An 18,328-nucleotide genomic window follows, 5' to 3' on the forward strand; every position below is an offset into this window, starting at 1 on the left:
AACTAATGTTTCAACATGTTTGGATGGGATAATGTTTACGGTATCGACTAGCACACTAAAGATAATCTGTGGAAGATTTATATTTTGATCTTATTCTTAATACAATACATCCACCATAAATCCCTAGCACGAAGAGTGGAGTACCTACCCGCGGATGGTCGAAACCACCACAAGATCATTAAATGAAGAAAACAATCGTGATGAGATCGAAGGGTACTAACACTAGCGTTTGGGAGATATGGATATTCCACAGTTTCTTTTTCGTCATATACACCATTGTCATCTAACCCAAATTTTGAAGCTATAGTTGCGGAATCAATAAGAATATATTGTCCTAAAAGGTAGGATCTAATTCGTATAGTTCCACATTGAGTTTCATTTTGAATACAGACCGCATTAGAATAGAAAATACGGACTAATTGATGAAAGACGACATGTCTAAGAGAAAATAGTTTATCAAACTTCCATGTTCTAAGAATCAGGAGGTATTCAAATTTAAAGTCTATCATGACTTGTAGAGATGGAATACGTTCTTCCCTAATTCTATAAGATTAGAAAGAATCCATGTACCTATGGTAAAATTCTTCTCTCCGACGTTCAGGCATATTAAAACATGTATTAATTATGGTCTTTTAAGGATTGTTTGGATTTTGTGGTGGAGGAACGGGAGGACGATTTTGGTTTGACCGACTCGAAGAAGACCTAGGACGTTTGGGATTTGACATGATTTAAAGATTGGAAAAAGGAAAGAAATAGATAACCTGCAAATTGAAAAACATGTATGCACAATAATCAATCCCAAAACTCAATTGAGTCTGCAATAATCAAGGTTCTCTAAAACAATCCTAATGGGTAAAGTTTTGAAAACTATTTGAAAATATCATTGGAAATATTGCAATACATATAGTTTTCATAAAAACAATATAATGAAGTCAAAAACATCAATGATTTTCGAAAATAATTTTTTTTAATTTCGAATTTCAAATAAAATTTTGAAAAACTGTGTGTTTTTTATGAAATTTGTTGTAAAATATAGTTTAGAATCATCATATAACCAATGACTGATATAATGTTCATCCTAGAACTAATCAAAACTAGCCCTAAGATCGAAAATTGATAAAATGAGTTTTTAGAAAAGTTTACCTTGAAAATTCGATTGAGAGGGATGTATTGATGTTTTGCACGAATTAATGATTGAAGCAGGATTAGGAGTTGAAAGCTCAAAGATTCCGATCAAAAACCAAGGATTTGGAGCAATTTTGAGAGTAGGAAAGAGAGAGGAGGCGAACGGTTAAGAGAGTTTAGTTTTAGGTTTTGAAACAAATGAGAAAATAAGCCTTTTTAACCTAAAACCCGACGGATGCATCGATGCATGACCCTGTGCATCGATGTACATTCAAGGCATGCATCGGCAAGATGAATCGATGCACATTCAAAGGGATGCATCGATGCATTGTTAAGTGAATCGATGCATTAAGCACAAAAATGTCGAAAATCCATTTTAAACACTCAAAATGCTAAATTAATTAGCTCTAGTGGTTTTGGTAACTCATATATTGAAAATTAATCATGTTCAATCAATCAAATTATTCCTTAAACTACATTTGAACATAAAATTAATTTTCACCAAATAACATAAACTCCCCCTAACTAATAGCATAGAATGCAATAAAAAATTATTATTATAAGCATTTTTCATTTATTCTTAAAAGTGTTAAAATTATTTTAAACACTAAGTGAAGATAGGTTGGTTAAACCTAATTCTCTCTTAAGTGTCCAAATTTTCCTTGTCTAAAGGCTTTGTAAAAATATCCTCTAATTGTGCAAAGTATCAACAAATTCTAGAACTACATCTTCCTTAGGGACATGGTCTCTAATGAAGTGATGTCTTATTTAAATATGCTTAGTTCTAGAGTGTTGGATGGGATTTTTAGTGAGACAAATAGCACTAGTATTATCACACTTGATAGGAATAGTACTTACTTCAATTCCATAATCAAAAAGTTGTTGTTTCATCCATAAAACTTGTGCATAACAACTACCGACTGAAATGTATTCCGCTTAAGTGGTAGATAATGCAACACAATTTTGTTTCTTTGAAAACCAAGAAATCAGCATATTTCCAAGGAATTGGCAAGTACCGAAGGTGCTTTTCCTATCTAATTTGCATCCTCCATAATCCGCATCAGAAAAGGCATGCAAGCTAAAGCTAGAGTCTCTAAGATACTAAAGACCTAAACTAGGAGTGTCCTTAAGGTATCTAAAGATTCTCTTAACAGCTAGAAAATGTGATTCCTTAGGGCATGATTGAAATCTAGCACATAAGCAAACACTAAACATAATGTTCGGTCTGCTTACAGTTAGATAAAGTAAAGATCTAATCATTGACCTATATAATTTAACATCTACACATTTACCTCCTTCATCTAAGTCAAGCTTTGTTGAAGAGATTATTGGAGTGTCATGAGGTTTGCCATTTTCCAGTCTAAACTTCTTGAGCATATCTTTGACGTACTTAGCTTGATTGATGAAGATGCCATATTTTCTTTGCTTGATTTGGAGTCCCAAGAAAAATGAGAGCTCCCCCATCATGCTCATTTCGAATTCACTTTGCATTAGCTTAGAAAATTCTTGGCAAAGAATATCATTAGTAGAACCAAATATTATATCATCAACATAAATTTGAACTACTAATAAATCTTTACCTTTATGCTTTAAAAACAATGTAGTGTCAACCTTCCCTTTTGAAAAACCTTTTTCAATTAAAGTTTGGCAATCTTTCATACCAAGCTCTTGGAGCTTGTTTTAAACCATAAAGTGCTTTTGTCAATTTAAGAACATGATTTGGAAATTTTGAATCTTCAAAACCTGGAGGTTGTTCCACATACACTTCTTCTTTTATAAAACCATTTAAAAATGCACTTTTAACATCCATTTGATACAATTTAAATTAATGAAAACATGCAAATGCTAATAACATTCTAATTACTTCCATCCTAGCTACGGGAGCGTATGTTTCATCATAGTTTATGCCCTCTTCTTGAGTATACCCTTGAGCAACAAGTCTAGCCTTGTTTCTCACTATATTACCACTCTCATCAAGCTTATTCCTAAACACCCATCTAGTATCCACAGTAGATTTATCACTAGGCCTTTCAACTAATGTCCATACTTTACTTCTCTCAAATTGATTTAACTCTTCTTGCATAGCCATAATCCAATGTTCATCATTTAATGCTTCTTTAATATTCTTAGGCTCTATGTATGAGATAAATGCAACATAATTACAAATATTTCTAAGAGAAGATCGAGTTGTTACTCCTTTGGATGGATCACCTATGATTTCACCATCCTTGACATAGTTGTACTCTCTTGGGTAAGATACTTCCCTTCCTTCAATAGTTGGATTGTCGAGAGGATCATGAGTTTCCTCTTCTTTCGTTTCTTCCTTTGATGATGATTCTCCAACGTCATGTCTAACGTCATTTGTATTTATAATACCTACATCATCATTCAAACAAGAATCCTTCCTCGGAAGGAGATTATCATCAAAAACAACATGTATAGACTCTTCTACAACTAAAGTTCTTTTATTAAATACTCGATAAGCTTTAGAACTTAAGGAATAGCCTAGAAAAATTCATTCATCACTTTTAGCATCAAATTTGCTAAGACTGTCTTTACCGTAGTTTAAAAAAACATTTACATCAAAAAGGATAAAAATAACTAATGTTAGCTTTTTATTTTTGATAATTTCATATGGAGTTTTCTTTAAAATAGGCTTAATCATTACTCGATTAATAACATAACAAGCGGTATTTGTGGCTTCCGCCCAAAAATATTTTGGCAAATTGTTTTCACAAAGCATGGTTCTAGCCATTTCTTCTAAAGTTCGATTTTTCCTCTCAACAACTCCATTTTGTTGAGAGGTTCTAGGTGCTGAAAAATTATGGCTAATACCTTTAGAATCATAAAATTCACTAAATTCAAGGTTTTCAAATTCAGTTCCATGATCACTCCTAACATTAGTTATAGAGTAACCTTTTTCATTTTGGATTACTTTTGAAAACGTGATGAATTTTTCTAATGCTTCATCTTTAGTACTTAAAAATAGAACCCAAGTATATATAGAATAGTCCTCTACCAAGACAAATGCATATTATTTTCCACCCAAGCTAGTAGTCCTAGTTGGCCCAAAAAGATCTATATGGATCAATTGTAATACTCTACTAGTTGATACATCATTAATGGATTTAAAAGAAACTCGTTTTTGTTTTCCTTTAGCACAAGCATCACAGATTTTATCATTATCAAATTTTAGTTTAGGCAACCCTCGAACTAAATCACCTTGAATTAACTGTTGCAAAACACTCATACTAGCATGTCCTAGTCTCCTATGCCATAACCAACTATCATGCTCATCCTTAGCAACTAGGCATAAATTAGTCATATCAATATAGTCTAAATGCACCATGTATATGTTTCCTATTCTATGACCAACAAACATAATTCGATTAGATGCAATGTCAATACTTTACAACCATTGGTTTCAAATATGACATTGAATCCTTTATCACATAATTGACTAATACTTAAAAGATTATACTTTAATCCATTCACATATAAAACATTTTTAATTTGTATGGAAGATGTATTACCTATAGTACCTATACCTTCGATGTGACCTTTTGAATTATCACCAAAAATCACTTCTCCTCCATTTTTGGCGTTAAGTTCTATGAACCGGTTTTTGTCTCCGATCATGTGTCTTGAGCATCCACTATCAAGGTACCATGAGTTTGAATTTGTTTCTCGTGCCTTGTAGCAATGCTCCTTTCCCTACAAACATAGATTAATTTCTAATTTTTGGTACCCAAATTCTTTTGGGTCCATATTCATTAGTTTCCAAAATCCTAGCCCCCTTAGGTATCCATTTGTGTAGGATATCCTTATCTTTAGTAGTAATGAGCTCTTTAGGAACTCATATATTTCTAACGATTTTCCATTAGAGGTTCTTCGGGGACCTCTATGATTGTAGTTTTTAAAACTTTTTCTAACAAAGTTGGATTTTGAATTTTCTCCATTTTCAAAACGTTTTGTTCTAACTTTATCAAAAGAAGTTTTAAGATCATCAATTTTCTTTTGATGATCATCATTGACCTTTGAAAGTAAATTTTGCAAATCCAATTTTTTCTTTTCAAACTCTTCTAGTTTGATTTGCAAATCTTTGATTTTACTTTCAAGATCGTTGTTGGTTTTGGATATGAGTTTATTTTATTTTCAATTTTGAAACATCATTTTTATTTTAAACAATTTCTCATAATCCGAAGCCAACCCATTATATTCCTCTAATAGCTCATCATAAGATAAATCATCAAATTCAGATGAGTTAGAGGTTACCTTAGAATCTTCCCCGAATGCCATCTAGCACAAGTTTGCTACTTCTTGTTCCTCTTCATCGGAACCCTCTTCATCGCTCCATGTAGCCACATGAGCCTTGTGCTTATTTTTTTATTGACCATTTCTTTTTAATTGTAGGCAATCATATTTTACATGCCCCAGCTTTTTGCATTCATAGTAAATGATAGGGTCATTATCTTTTGGTTCATTTTTTAGGCCTTCATTTCGTTTGAATTTTCTTCCTCGGTAAGGTCTCATCATTTTTTTGAACCGTTTGGCAAACAATGCATTTCCTCGTCATCGCCATATTCATCCGAATCACTCTCATCTTTTGTGGATTTGAGAGCAACTCCAATGTTTTTCTTCTTCTCTTTCTCCTTTGGTGTCTCGTCAATCTTATCGAGGTCCACCTCATCTTCAAGCATCATTTCATGAGTGAAGAGGGAATCGATTAGCTCTTCAAGAGTTAAGGACTTTAGGTTCTTAGCCTCGATGATTGCAGTCTTCTTGGATTTCCATGATTTTAGAAGTGAGTAAACTAACTTCCTCACAAGCTTTTCATTTGGTATGATCTCTCCATATGATTTGATACCATTGACAATCGTTGAGAATCTATCTGTCATAGCTTTGATATCTTCATTTGGTTTCATCTTGAAATTTTCATAGCTATCTGTTAGAAGACTAATTTTATATTCTTTTACCTCGTCGATGCCTTCATGAGTGACTTGTAGTTTATCCCATATTTCTTTGGCGGTTGTACAAGATGAAACTCTTCCATATTCATCTAGTCCAAGAGCACACAATATGATATGGATGGCTTTGGAGTTGAGTTGGAGCATTCTTGTCTCTCATTCACTCCACAATCTTGGATGAGTGAGAGGCTTGATATATTCTTCTTCTATAATATTCTATGCTCCCATGTCACTATCTTGAATGAAATACATCATCCTATTCTTTCAATAGGCATAATTAGCCACATTGAAGAAAGGAGGCTTGTTGACGGGCATCGAATCGAGACCGGAGTCGACGTTTAAAGTGGAGGCATTGATGACTTTGATTATCGATGTAACTCTTCCCGAATCGACTCAAGAGGTGATTAAACATTCAAATGAGTTAGGCTCTGATACCAATTGTTGAGTTAATCGATCGACGGAATTGGCCAAGAGGGGGTGAATTGGCAAATAAAAATCTGGTGGAAGCTTTTGCAGAAAATTGAAAAGATTTGCACAGCGATTTAGAGTGGTTCGACTTTCTCAACCAAAGTCTACGTCCACTACCTTATCTATCCACACTAAGGATTTTCTAACAAATTCACTAATTTGTTCTTTCTTTTGAGGCCAAAGAGATAACCTTACAACACCCTCAAGATTATACCCCAATTCTTGAGAACACTCTTTCTCAAAGAGAATATTACAAATTTGCAAACTTATAAGGAAATCCTCACAAGGTAGATTGTTTGCACAATTCTAGAACAAAGAAAAGAACACTAAAAATGAATACAATTGAGTACAAGTAGTGTTCTTGAAAGCAAAATGAATATTGAATAAAAAATAGGCTTGAAATGTTCAAACTTGAGGTTTGATGCTTTCTCTTTGATTCTCTCTTGATTCTAGTTGCTTGTTGTTTCTTGTTTTTGATCAATGGCTTCTAAGCTTGTTTAAATTCACCTTCAAATAATTCTGAACGTCGGGGATGCTTAGTGGAGTCAATAGAGTCGTTTAAGTGTGAAAACATTTAATATTAATGGTTAGAAACGTCTCATGCATCGATGAATACCCTAGGTGCATCGTTGCATCAAGTGTAAAATTCAAATATTTTGACCGTTGGACTCTCAGTGCATCGGTGCACTTAGAGTGCATCGATGAATAAAATGCATTTGATGTTTTGAAATAGCCTGAGTGCATCGATGCATGGTCTTGTGCATCGATGCATGGTATGTGCATCGATGCATAAAATGCATTCGATGTTCAATTAATTCCATGGTGCATCGATGCATGGATTGGTGCATCAGTGCATCACTTTGAAAATTTTATTTTAGGCTTGATTTTGGTTCAAAATACTTTGCGAAAATTGTTTCAAAATAGTTTAAGTATAAAACACAATTTTACACATTTAGGAAGGTTTGAAATGATCTTGAAGGACTTGGAGTAATAATTTGATATTCGATTAATTGAATCGAATATACTTTAGAAAATCATTTGTAAAATCTTAAAATTCATTTAAACTTAGTTTGTTATATCGAAATATCAAAATATTTTCAACACATTATCATTTATACATTTCATATCACTTGTTATTTCACATAGCTCTTTATCACATTTCATATGATCACATATTTCTTTGTCTTCTATCACATACCATATGTATGTGTAAGCATATATCTCATATCACATCACATGTATCACAAGTGCATGTATTCATGTAGATCGTTTCATATGACTTATATCATTTCTCATGTTTTTATGTAAGCATGTATGTTATGTCTTGTATACATATATTCACTTTCACATATCTCATATTCCTTTTCTCCTATTTTTCTTATCATGTCTCATATAACCACATATGTCTGTCTTATCTCATATCATATAACTTATGTAATCTCATACATTATTTATACCACTTCACATAGCTTACCACACTAACATGTATTCACACAATTCATGTAACATATGCAATAATATATATATCACATACACTCATGCCACATAAGCATCATATCACTCACAAATCGAATAATATTTTAGGAGTCACTTCTTACCACAGTAACTCCGTCACTAACTCATCGCTAGCCAATGTTTGTTCAATAACCTAAGTACAAATTAAATTGCACGCGCCTTAGCCTTGCTTTGATTCGATCCTAATTCTTTGATTATTCTGGAACTTGTTTAGGCTCAATATCTACATAAACATAATTTCCAATTATCAGAAGCCTAAACCTTAAGCTTGATGTTAATAGCTTAAGCTAGTTTAATGAACCAAAATTCCATTTTTTCTTTAGGGGGAATCGGTACCCCCAGGGGGTATCTGTTCCCCCTGTTTAATCTGTAAAACCCATAATTTTACTGTTTAAACCCGAAAATCATCATCTCTTCACTCAATTCTCATATTTTAAGCCCCTATCATACCATTAAACTCAACTATCATTACTTAAACCAACTTATATCCATATAGACCATCTTTATCTTCCATATCTCATTATGATTTGTCCCCTTCCATTAATTTTTCATGGAGCTGTTTAGAAATTGCTTTCCACCAAAAACAATGAAAATGGGACTTCACCACTTTTATGGTAGTTACGTTGTGTGATAATCTAATTTAAAATTAATTTATTATGATTTTCAACATAAAATATTATCTTGTTTAACTTTAAAAGTTATACAATTTTATAATATTTTTCCATAATTGAAAAATTATATTACAAGGAGTTTAAAGGTTACAATTGAAAATATTATAAGAAATGTAACATTGTCAGTTGCAATAAAAAATATTATGAAAAATAATAATATTTTCATTTTAATATAAAACATTATTTTGTCAAAACTAAAAAGTTACGTTTTCAATAAAAAATTTAATTACAACTAATTTTTATTGTTTTTCAATCATATATTAACGAGTTGTATTTTAGAATTTCTACGTCACCGATGATTATGGCGGTTCACCCGCAAGAAGATTACTTGAGGACAAGGTAAAATATTATTTTGGATTTTAACTATTCTTTTTCATTATTTTCTACATTGTTTGTATATATACATGTCTAATTCAATTTTCTTTTTATATCTTGAGATAAATATTTATAGATGAGATAATGTTATGGTATGATATACTAATATTTTAACTTTTAAATTTTGTATAATTTATTATTTTGATTTTATTTTGAAGTAATTTAATAAATTTAATTCTTTATATTTAAAATGTTGTTATTTTAATATGTACTATTCTCCTAAAATAAGTATTCTTTTGTCATGAATGTTATATTATTATTATGTCATTTTTTGGTATAATAACAATTTAACAGTAGTTTGTTATTGTTTTATGAAAAAATACAGTTATCTAACTAATTTGATTTTATACTCTCGTTTGGTTTGTCAGTATCGTAATAAAAGATAAAATTGATAGAATTTTTAAATATGAAGATTAAATTTATTGAATTATTTTGAATTAAGACATAATTGATAAAATGTATAGATTTTGGAAATTAAAAATATTATTATATAAAGATACATTAGACGCCCGTTTTAATTTTAATAACGAGATGACATGTTTATAACATTATTTTAATTGAGTTATTTTTTTAATATTTTTTTCTAAAATGATTTGTTTGTTACAAAACACACAATTCAGTGACCTTGATTGTAGTTTACCCTTTTATAAAATTGGTAAATAAAAGGAGAAATTGATTTGAAAAGCAGATGTTCCAAATCCATCAAATGCTGATCAGATGGTTAGGAAAAGACGTATCTCCCGAAACACTTGATTTGCTGATTGCCACGTGTGTTAGTCATCACGCATTTTTTTTAACTCACAAAAATCATTAGTGCTGGTGATAAGACCCAAATATCATCCTAAGAGCGGGTGATTGGCTGTTAGAATGCCGGCGCTGACGGCGGTTAAGGCGGTGGCGTAGGGGTTACTATTGACGTGGACATCTAAGATTCCCACTCATAAAAGTAGAAGTTGGCATTTTTTTTCTCACCAAAAAGGCATTTTTATTAATTTCTTTCACTGTTAACTGATTTTTCATATTAGTTTGTGGTATTGATTAAACCGTGTGTCGTTTGGAGATGAATCTGAGCTGGTTCTGTTTTCGGTTGATTTGAACCGGTGGGCTTAGAACTGGTTTGTCCACATTTCTTTAACTTTTTGTTTAGGTGAAAAGTTATTAATTTTTGTGTGTTTTTACGTCATTATTGGCTGTTTGATCTTTGGGGTTTCCTTTTTTTAGTTTCTTGGTATTATTTGTTATTAAAGTTTGAAGATTTTGATCTTTGGGTTTTCCCTCTTTTAGTTTCTGGGTATTAATTGTTATTAAGGTTTGAAGATTTTGGTCTATGGAAGTTCGATTTCATAGAAATTTGCTTTTAGTTTAGCTGAGATATGAATGATTGACAAAAGATATTTATTTCTGGTGTTTTTAATGTTATATTATTATATTTGCAGTTGAATATTGAGAGATAGGATTTGGTATGCTTATAAAATATGTCACTAAAGAGTATGATGCGAGAGTTAAAGGAAATGAAAGATGGTATTGGGAACATATCAAAGAGAGGTGGGGAGAGCAAGCTTTGGCGTAGCCGGACTCGATCCCATGTGGTTCAGGATCAGCCACCGGTGGAATCCGAATGCGTCGAGCAATGCCCTTGGGCGAATCTGCCGCCAGAGTTGCTCTTAGATATCATCCATAGGGTGGAAGAGAGTGAAACAGCTTGGCCTGCTCGAGCTGCTGTTGTTTTTTGTGCTGCAGTTTGTAGGTCTTGGAGGGAAATTACAAAGGAGATTGTGAAGACTCCTGAGCAATGCGGAAGGCTAACGTTTCCAATCTCATTGAAGCAGGTTATACTATTATTGGAAAGTTGCCATTTTGATCCCAAAATGTATAGATTTTAGCTAATTTTACATTACGGGGAGAAAAAAAAAACTTAGTTGTGTGTGTTTCGGTCTATTTGAATGAAGGGTAAATGAAGCTGCAAGAGATTGAATAAAGTTAGGAGGAAACCAGAGCTGGTATTCTTGGGCGTGCTCTGGTTTGAGTCGGCAAATATCGGAGTAGCAATGAAGAGCTCTATCCAATATTTGCAGACTTGAGAACTAGAGCATGTTTCGGAGTACCTACTCCTGTGCCCCTCTACTTCTACTGTTTGTAGGTTCATTTACCCTTCTTCTGAAAAGACCATCAACAACATGCATCTATGTCAAGAATTTACTAATTGCTGACAATTCAATATGCCTTGTTGTGACATTTCCATCATGGAATGATCATTGGGTGGTTGTTGTATATTAAGAACTTTCAAATGCATGCATATTAAGCTAAGTCTAATTTTTTATACCTGCTTTGTGCTCATGAACAGCCCGGTCCTCGTGAGTCTCCGATACAATGCTATATTAGAAGGGACAGAGCAACTTCTACATATCTTTTGTTCTATGGTCTGGTACCATGTAAGTCATCTCGTTTATATTGTCCTTTGTGTTTCTTGTAAACTGGTTATTTATTTATCTTTTTTCTTGAAGCATTAATATATGAGATATATTCAGACATGGGTATGGCCAAATGGGGCTATGATATTACCATTTTCAAGATTCTTCAAGTACGATAATATGAAGCTTGCTCACTATTTTATATGTATCAACTTGTGTCGCTGCTTTGATTACAGCCGAAGGAGAGACTCATAAATTGCTTTTGGCAGCAAGAAAAGTCAGAAGGGCAACATGCACAGACTTCGTTATATCTTTGGCTGCTGATGATTTTGCTAGGGCCAGCTATTCGTATGCTGGTAAACTAAGGCAAGTCTTGCAATTTGATATCTTATGTTTCCTTGATTACACTAGCTTGATGCCAAGGGTGACATTGCGAGTTTCCTTTCAGGTCTAACTTTTTGGGTACCAAGTTCACCATTTATGACAGTCAAACTCCGTGCGACTCAATGATCCCATTGATTACCCATCGGAGATTCCACTCTAAGCAGGTGTCCCCGAGATTACCTGCATGCAACTACAGCATAGGTGCCATTACCTATGAGCTCAATGTTCTGCGAACCCGAGGACCGAGGAGAATGACTTGCATTTTGCATTCAATTCCTGTCTCTGCTATTCAGGAAGGAGGCACTGCCCCAACACCTTTGGCATTGCAGCAATCCTTCAACGACCAGCTTTCTCCCTTACCTAGTTCAAAAGGAAAAGGACCACTGACAGAGACCGGCTCCCCAGGCCTGGCAGTCACACCTTTATTTTCCCTGGGCTCGGGAGAGCCGTTAACCCTTAAAAACAAGGCTCCTAGATGGCATGAACAGTTACAGTGCTGGTGCCTCAATTTCAGGGTCGTGTGACGGTGGCCTCTGTTAAGAATTTCCAGCTTGTTGCAGCTGTTGAGCCTGCGCATAATGTATCACCTGAAAATCAAGAGAAGGTAATCTTACAGTTTGGAAAAATTGGCAAGGACATCTTCACCATGGATTATCGATACCCCCTATCCGCTTTCCAAGCCTTTGCAATCTGTCTTAGCAGCTTTGACACCAAACCAGCTTGTGAATGATTGGAGATTGGTATCATTGGTGTTGCCATGGATTAGTATCATCAGCTTTATTGCAAGCCAGCAAAAACAGCCTGTAAATGGTAGCTTGTGGGTGAGATGTACAGCTTTCTCCTCTGTAATGCTTCTTGTATTTCAGTACTAGCATTTGTATTCGGATGGAAGCTTTTCTTGTACGGACTTTGCTGGTTGATTGCTAGCTTTTCAGTGCATCGTGCAATCTGAATTGTATTTTGTTTGGGAATCTTAATTAGAATCAAGACAATTAACAGCAAATTGTCTATATTTTTATCTACAGAATGAAGATAGCGTTGCCAAATCCCAGAAAGCAAATCTCTCCCTGGAAAGAGTAAAACATCTTATCAGGTAAAGATTTGTCAACCATAATATTGACAGAGCAGTAAAATCCCAGTTTCATTTCTTCTTTTTTGGTGCACTGGATCTCGCGAACGTTGGTAATTTCACTCCAAACAATGTCTTACGAGACATCTTGTCTGGAATAGTCGTTAGCATCTTCGTATTCGACGTCGTTGGAGTTAGAGCATTTGTGTTGTTCATCATCATCACCATTATCATGTTTTGTATCCCTAAGGAGCCGAAGCAATTCCATTGCACTTGTCTTTCCCTTTTCGCTTCCGTTAACTGATAAATCAAAAAGGAGAGGAAATATACAACAGTCATCCATCACCGAGCGACAGTATTCAATACTCTGCGAGCACAACATAAGGAGAATAGCCACCGCATGCTCTTGGTCCTCGTGACCACCGGTCTCGAGTACCGCAGCAATAGAAGCAATGCAGCCCGATGTTCGAGTGATCCAAGTCCTAGCCTCTTGGTTACTGCACAAGTTTCTCAACACTACTACGCAGTGCCTCGCAAGTGTGGTGTCTTGTAAGTATGTAACAAGTTTCGGGAAACACTCTAAAAACACCAAATCGGAACAAATATTGGTGATCGAGGAGGACAGTTTATGCAAAAATTTTGTAACCCTAAACCCGACCTAGACGTTATGAAAAAATCTAGACTGTTATATATAGTATTCGGAAATTCTTTTTATATTTAAAACAACGTTAAAATTCTATATAATTGTATAATATGAACTTAGCTATAAGAAAGATTCATACGATAAACATATATATATATATATCGGAAAATCATATAAAACACACATACAGAACAAAATATCGGTAATATAGATATATTAAGACAGTAGCAAAAACATGTGTCCCCAAAGTGTAACAAAAAGGTATATAGAGATATACAATGGTACAAAAATTAGAGTAGTCGGTTCTCCTGATGCCAAGTCTACTAATTTACAGTCTCCTACTATCTTAAAAATGTTAAAATTTACATAAAAACATACAGATAAAATACTTCAGTAAAAAAATAGTTCATCAAACATGCTTTAAAAATATTAACACTACCCCCATCAGATCACCAAAATGTGTAGGTTCCTCATAACCATATACCCATCAGTACACTCGGTAAGGGCCTTATACATATAGCATAAGGACCTGCAGTAAGGACTTACCCTGAGCACAAAGCAGAGGAGTCTGCAGTAAGGTCTTACAAGTCATAGACTAGGCTTGATATACTTTCTCCAATAATACCCCTAATGACAGTAATAAACATGTATGTATTCGAGTGAAAATGATAGTTTAATTCATTAAAACATGAAAATATTTCATACTCAGAAATCAGATACAGAAATATAGTAATCATAGATCATATAAAAAATATACAGTAAATCAGATATCAGATAAATAATATTAAGAAAATTAGGTATTGTGTCGTAAAAATATTCAGTACCATCAGAAATCTAAAACAGGTTAGATAAATAGTTTAAAATAGTAATGTAACACCATCAAGAAACACACATGTATCGGTCTGAGTAATCTGATAAGGAAGCCTACTACAGAGTCTTCCCATCACGATCAGCGGCAGTGCTAGATCCTACGAATCAAAAAATTTATATCAGATTCCTAATATGAATAATAATAACCTCTATTTAAATAATTTACGGGAACCTACGAGTAACTCTCGAAGAATGCGGATCGAGCGGATCTGACAGACGGGAAGCATCAGATCTAATCGACCCTTAGTCGGGAGAAACACACGCACCTTCATAAAAAAAATATTCTCGAATTAATTTCATATTCAAACCTCAAATAAATAATAAAAAATGCTAAAAATACTAAGTATTTTTGGGTTAACAGGCTCGATTCGGGGCTTTCGAATCAGGATTTGGCAAAATGAATCGCAAAATCGGACCCAGGACATCGAAAAACGTCAAGATGGAGGTTTTCAAAAAAAGTCAATGGCGGCCAACAGTCAACATATGGTCAACGGTCAACGGCTGATCGGTTTGGTTTGGGTTGGACCGGGTCAGGTCGGACGGGCGGGTCGGATCGTGCAGACAGGTCGGGTCGGGTCGGATCGTGCTTTTAGAAGCCCCCCAGGCAGTTGACCTTCCCCACACGCAAGCGTGTGCGGAGCCTTCAGGGGTCGAAAAAATTACGAAAAATTTTCTATATGCATTTTAAGAGGTTTTGAGACACTTACCAAGTTTGATTCACTACGGTGAACGACAGAGAGCTCGATTTCGCAACGTCGTAAACTTATTCTTTCTCACCCCTCACACGTTGTTAGCAAAGGACACAAGATGGACACCGGTGGACTCGAGATGACGCAAGAAACACGATAGTGTGGGAGGTATCGAAAACAGAACAACGATTGACGACAAAATGTCGATTAAAGATTTCATACTAAAAGAGGAAAGGTTGAAGAGAGAGAGAGGAGAAGGGTAAAGTTTATGATATTTTGGGCTTTTAAACCCACATTTAGGAAAAATGATATAATTACATTATAGATATTCTATTTTTAGTTTCTTTTTTTATTTGGATTCAAATTTAATCAAAATTTTATTTTGGTCCCCTAATTTAGTTAAAATTTTAATTTAGTCCTCAAAATAAATTTTAAGAAAATTTTAGATCCTAAGTTGGGGTGTGACAATTTTGAGGATTTGTTTCTGGAAATCTTTGATGCTCGATTCAAGAATGTTTAACATGGAAACAAGAGCACCAGATGCAGATATCTTAGACCCACAACTGCTATGTTCAGACAATACTAACATAATGTCGAGAACCTCTTGAGTTACTTCCGAGTCAATAAGCAATGACAGCATAAATATGCATCATCGTTTAAGTGTCGTGTGCCGTTCCTGCAAGAAGCTCGGAAAACAGTGAAAAGAGTCACAAATCTAATGACAACTGAAATGTTAGTAGCCGCAGATGCACATGGAATGATAATTACCTGTTCTTGCTCAGAAATGTTGATAACAACTGAAATCCAGCTCTCTGTGCTCTTATATCATGCAAACCATTAGCACTGCTCCAAAATTCAATCAAAGGTTCGATGAAATTCTTGGACATCAAAGAAAGATAATCTAGATCATTACATTTGAAATGGTTTTTCATGTCTTGAATCATCTTGCATTGTGATTCTCGATCAAGCTTGGCAAGGCCAGAAAGACACTCTAAATCAATCACGCTTGTTTTGCCAAGAGATTGATACTGCCCAAGGTCTTATCCGGTCTGCCTCTGCTCAGGCATCAAACTCGAGCCAACTTCAATCCTGTTCCGAGATCCATCCGAAGTATAACTAGTATCTAAAGATTCAAGTGATATACTGCTGATGTCTAATGGAAAGCGAAGATTATTCGTAGAACTGCCGAAACTAGCTATGGAAGTGGAAGAACTTTCCAATGAACAAAGCTTGTCCGGTTGGATACTTGGGTCCTGAATGGTGATTCCATATTTCCTACACCATTTTGTGATCAGGTCCTTCATGGAAACATTTGGGGTCAACAATAGATGGTCTAGTTTCGTCTCGGTTTTAGGGCATGTGTCATTACCATCATCAAACCATTTCTGGATCCAAGTCCTTTCAAATGTTTGTCCATAAGCAATGACAACAGGATCATACATCAATCTCGAAGATATGGGGCACTTGAATTCCTCAGGAGGTATTATAGCTAGATTTAACGTTTCCGATCGAGCATCATACTGCCTATACTTGGTTTGAGATTCAGCTTCGGCAAGAGTGAGTATTTACTGCAAAGGCTCTGTCTGCGCACTGATAATCAAGTTAGCATACTTCCTCAACATATATAAAAGATATTTCAAGATCTTTTTCTTTTTCTGATATCTTTCACTGGATCTTTTGAGGAACTTCTTTATAGATCTTTTCTCTATCAATATGTATGAGGTCTTGATGCTGCAATTTGAAGAGCTTTCATTTCGGCATGTTCCATTGAATCCGATGCCGCAGTTCCTTGCTGGAGTAATTCGCGTATAACTTTCCCGGCCTCTTCCTCAAATTTATCAGGGACAAAATTTGCAGCTCCTAGATCATCGACAATTCAAGAGATCTGCAGTAACATTTCGATATCAGCTTGAAGACACAACAGGGGCATCATGAAAAGAAGTCATCCAAAAACTAAAATAATTTATTTGACAGTAAGGTTACTCATGTTGGCCATTTGTTTGAGAGAATAGAAGAATGAAAATACAAGAAATTGCTGGTAAAAGAAGAAGCGCAAATAGAAGATTAATAAGGCATGTAATTTGACAAACCTCATCAGCCAGCATAACTGGAACCATACTCTGAATTTGGCATAAACATTGTTCAAACAAATTCTTCTTTTTTTGACATCTCGAGACTATGGCATCGGTCGTTATTGCCTGAAAGTAATTGCAGAGAAATCAACCAAAAGGCCTACTTTACAATCACAAAAGTAATTAATTACAAGAAACATACCAGATACAGTTTGCTGGATTCACTGCAGTACTGAAGAAGTAACTTTGCTCTCTCGATCGCACCATTCAGCGAGCACAGTGCCTTTATGCCTGAGGAGGATCTCGGTCGAGCAGCTTCAATTTCCGGAAATATCTTAACAATTCTATCAACAATCTTCCTAAGCTTGGTGCACATCATGCCATGCCCTACAGTCATAAAGGTTTGAGACAGAACAATAAAGAATTCATGCAACTTTCTTGAACAAATACAAATGCAGAAGATTTCTCATATTTTGTAAAGCTTTTTAGTTTAGCTCATCCATCAAATATGAATTAGTTTATAAATTAGTTTATTTCAAATACCCAGAGACTTTATACAATGAATAAATTAGTTTCAAGGACCTACATGATATTATCTCATCAATTAATTGTTTATTATTAATATTAGGGTAGACTATCACATTAGTCACCAAATTATAGGGTTGACTCTATTTAAGTCAATGGATACTTGTTTTTGCAAATATAATCACTAACTTTATAAATTAGTTTCAATGTGGTCATCCTTCCAATAGTTAATGGAAATGATGAGGTTGTTTATTTTTAATTGGTATAACAACAGATTTAACTCTTAAAGTTTATTCATTCACTTTATTTAATCTTTATTTTAAATAATTTAACAATTTAACTTTTTATATTTACAAGCTCTTGCAATATTTTGATCCTAAAAAAATAAAATTTATTTTTAAAAAATATTTTTTATTTTTTTTAAAACATAACATCAATAACCAACACTCTAATCTTTTTTTCACCAGTAACCAAGACACTAAACTTATACGAACATGGGTTGTATACAACTATCAAGAAATTATATTAAAAAAATTTAAGTAAA

At 34.3% G+C, this 18,328-nt stretch overlaps 1 long non-coding RNA gene and 2 pseudogenes across 1 annotated transcript; 2 read left to right on the top strand and 1 right to left on the bottom strand.

Annotated features, from left to right (window-relative positions):
* The first annotated feature begins 489 nt into the window (after positions 1-489).
* LOC120159720 lies at positions 490-16,072 on the top strand. Its single transcript, XR_005519380.1, has 3 exons — positions 490-500; positions 7,152-7,155; positions 15,925-16,072. It is a non-coding gene; the product is annotated as an uncharacterized LOC120159720 (long non-coding RNA).
* Positions 9,969-12,737, top strand: LOC120159718 (annotated as a pseudogene).
* On the bottom strand, positions 12,943-17,639 carry LOC120159719 (annotated as a pseudogene).
* Positions 17,640-18,328: the final 689 nt, after the last annotated feature.

The sequence above is a fragment of the Hibiscus syriacus genome, unplaced genomic scaffold, assembly GCF_006381635.1.
Source record: "Hibiscus syriacus cultivar Baekdansim isolate YM2019G1 unplaced genomic scaffold, ASM638163v2 tig00111372_pilon, whole genome shotgun sequence".
Lineage (NCBI taxonomy): Eukaryota > Viridiplantae > Streptophyta > Magnoliopsida > Malvales > Malvaceae > Hibiscus > Hibiscus syriacus.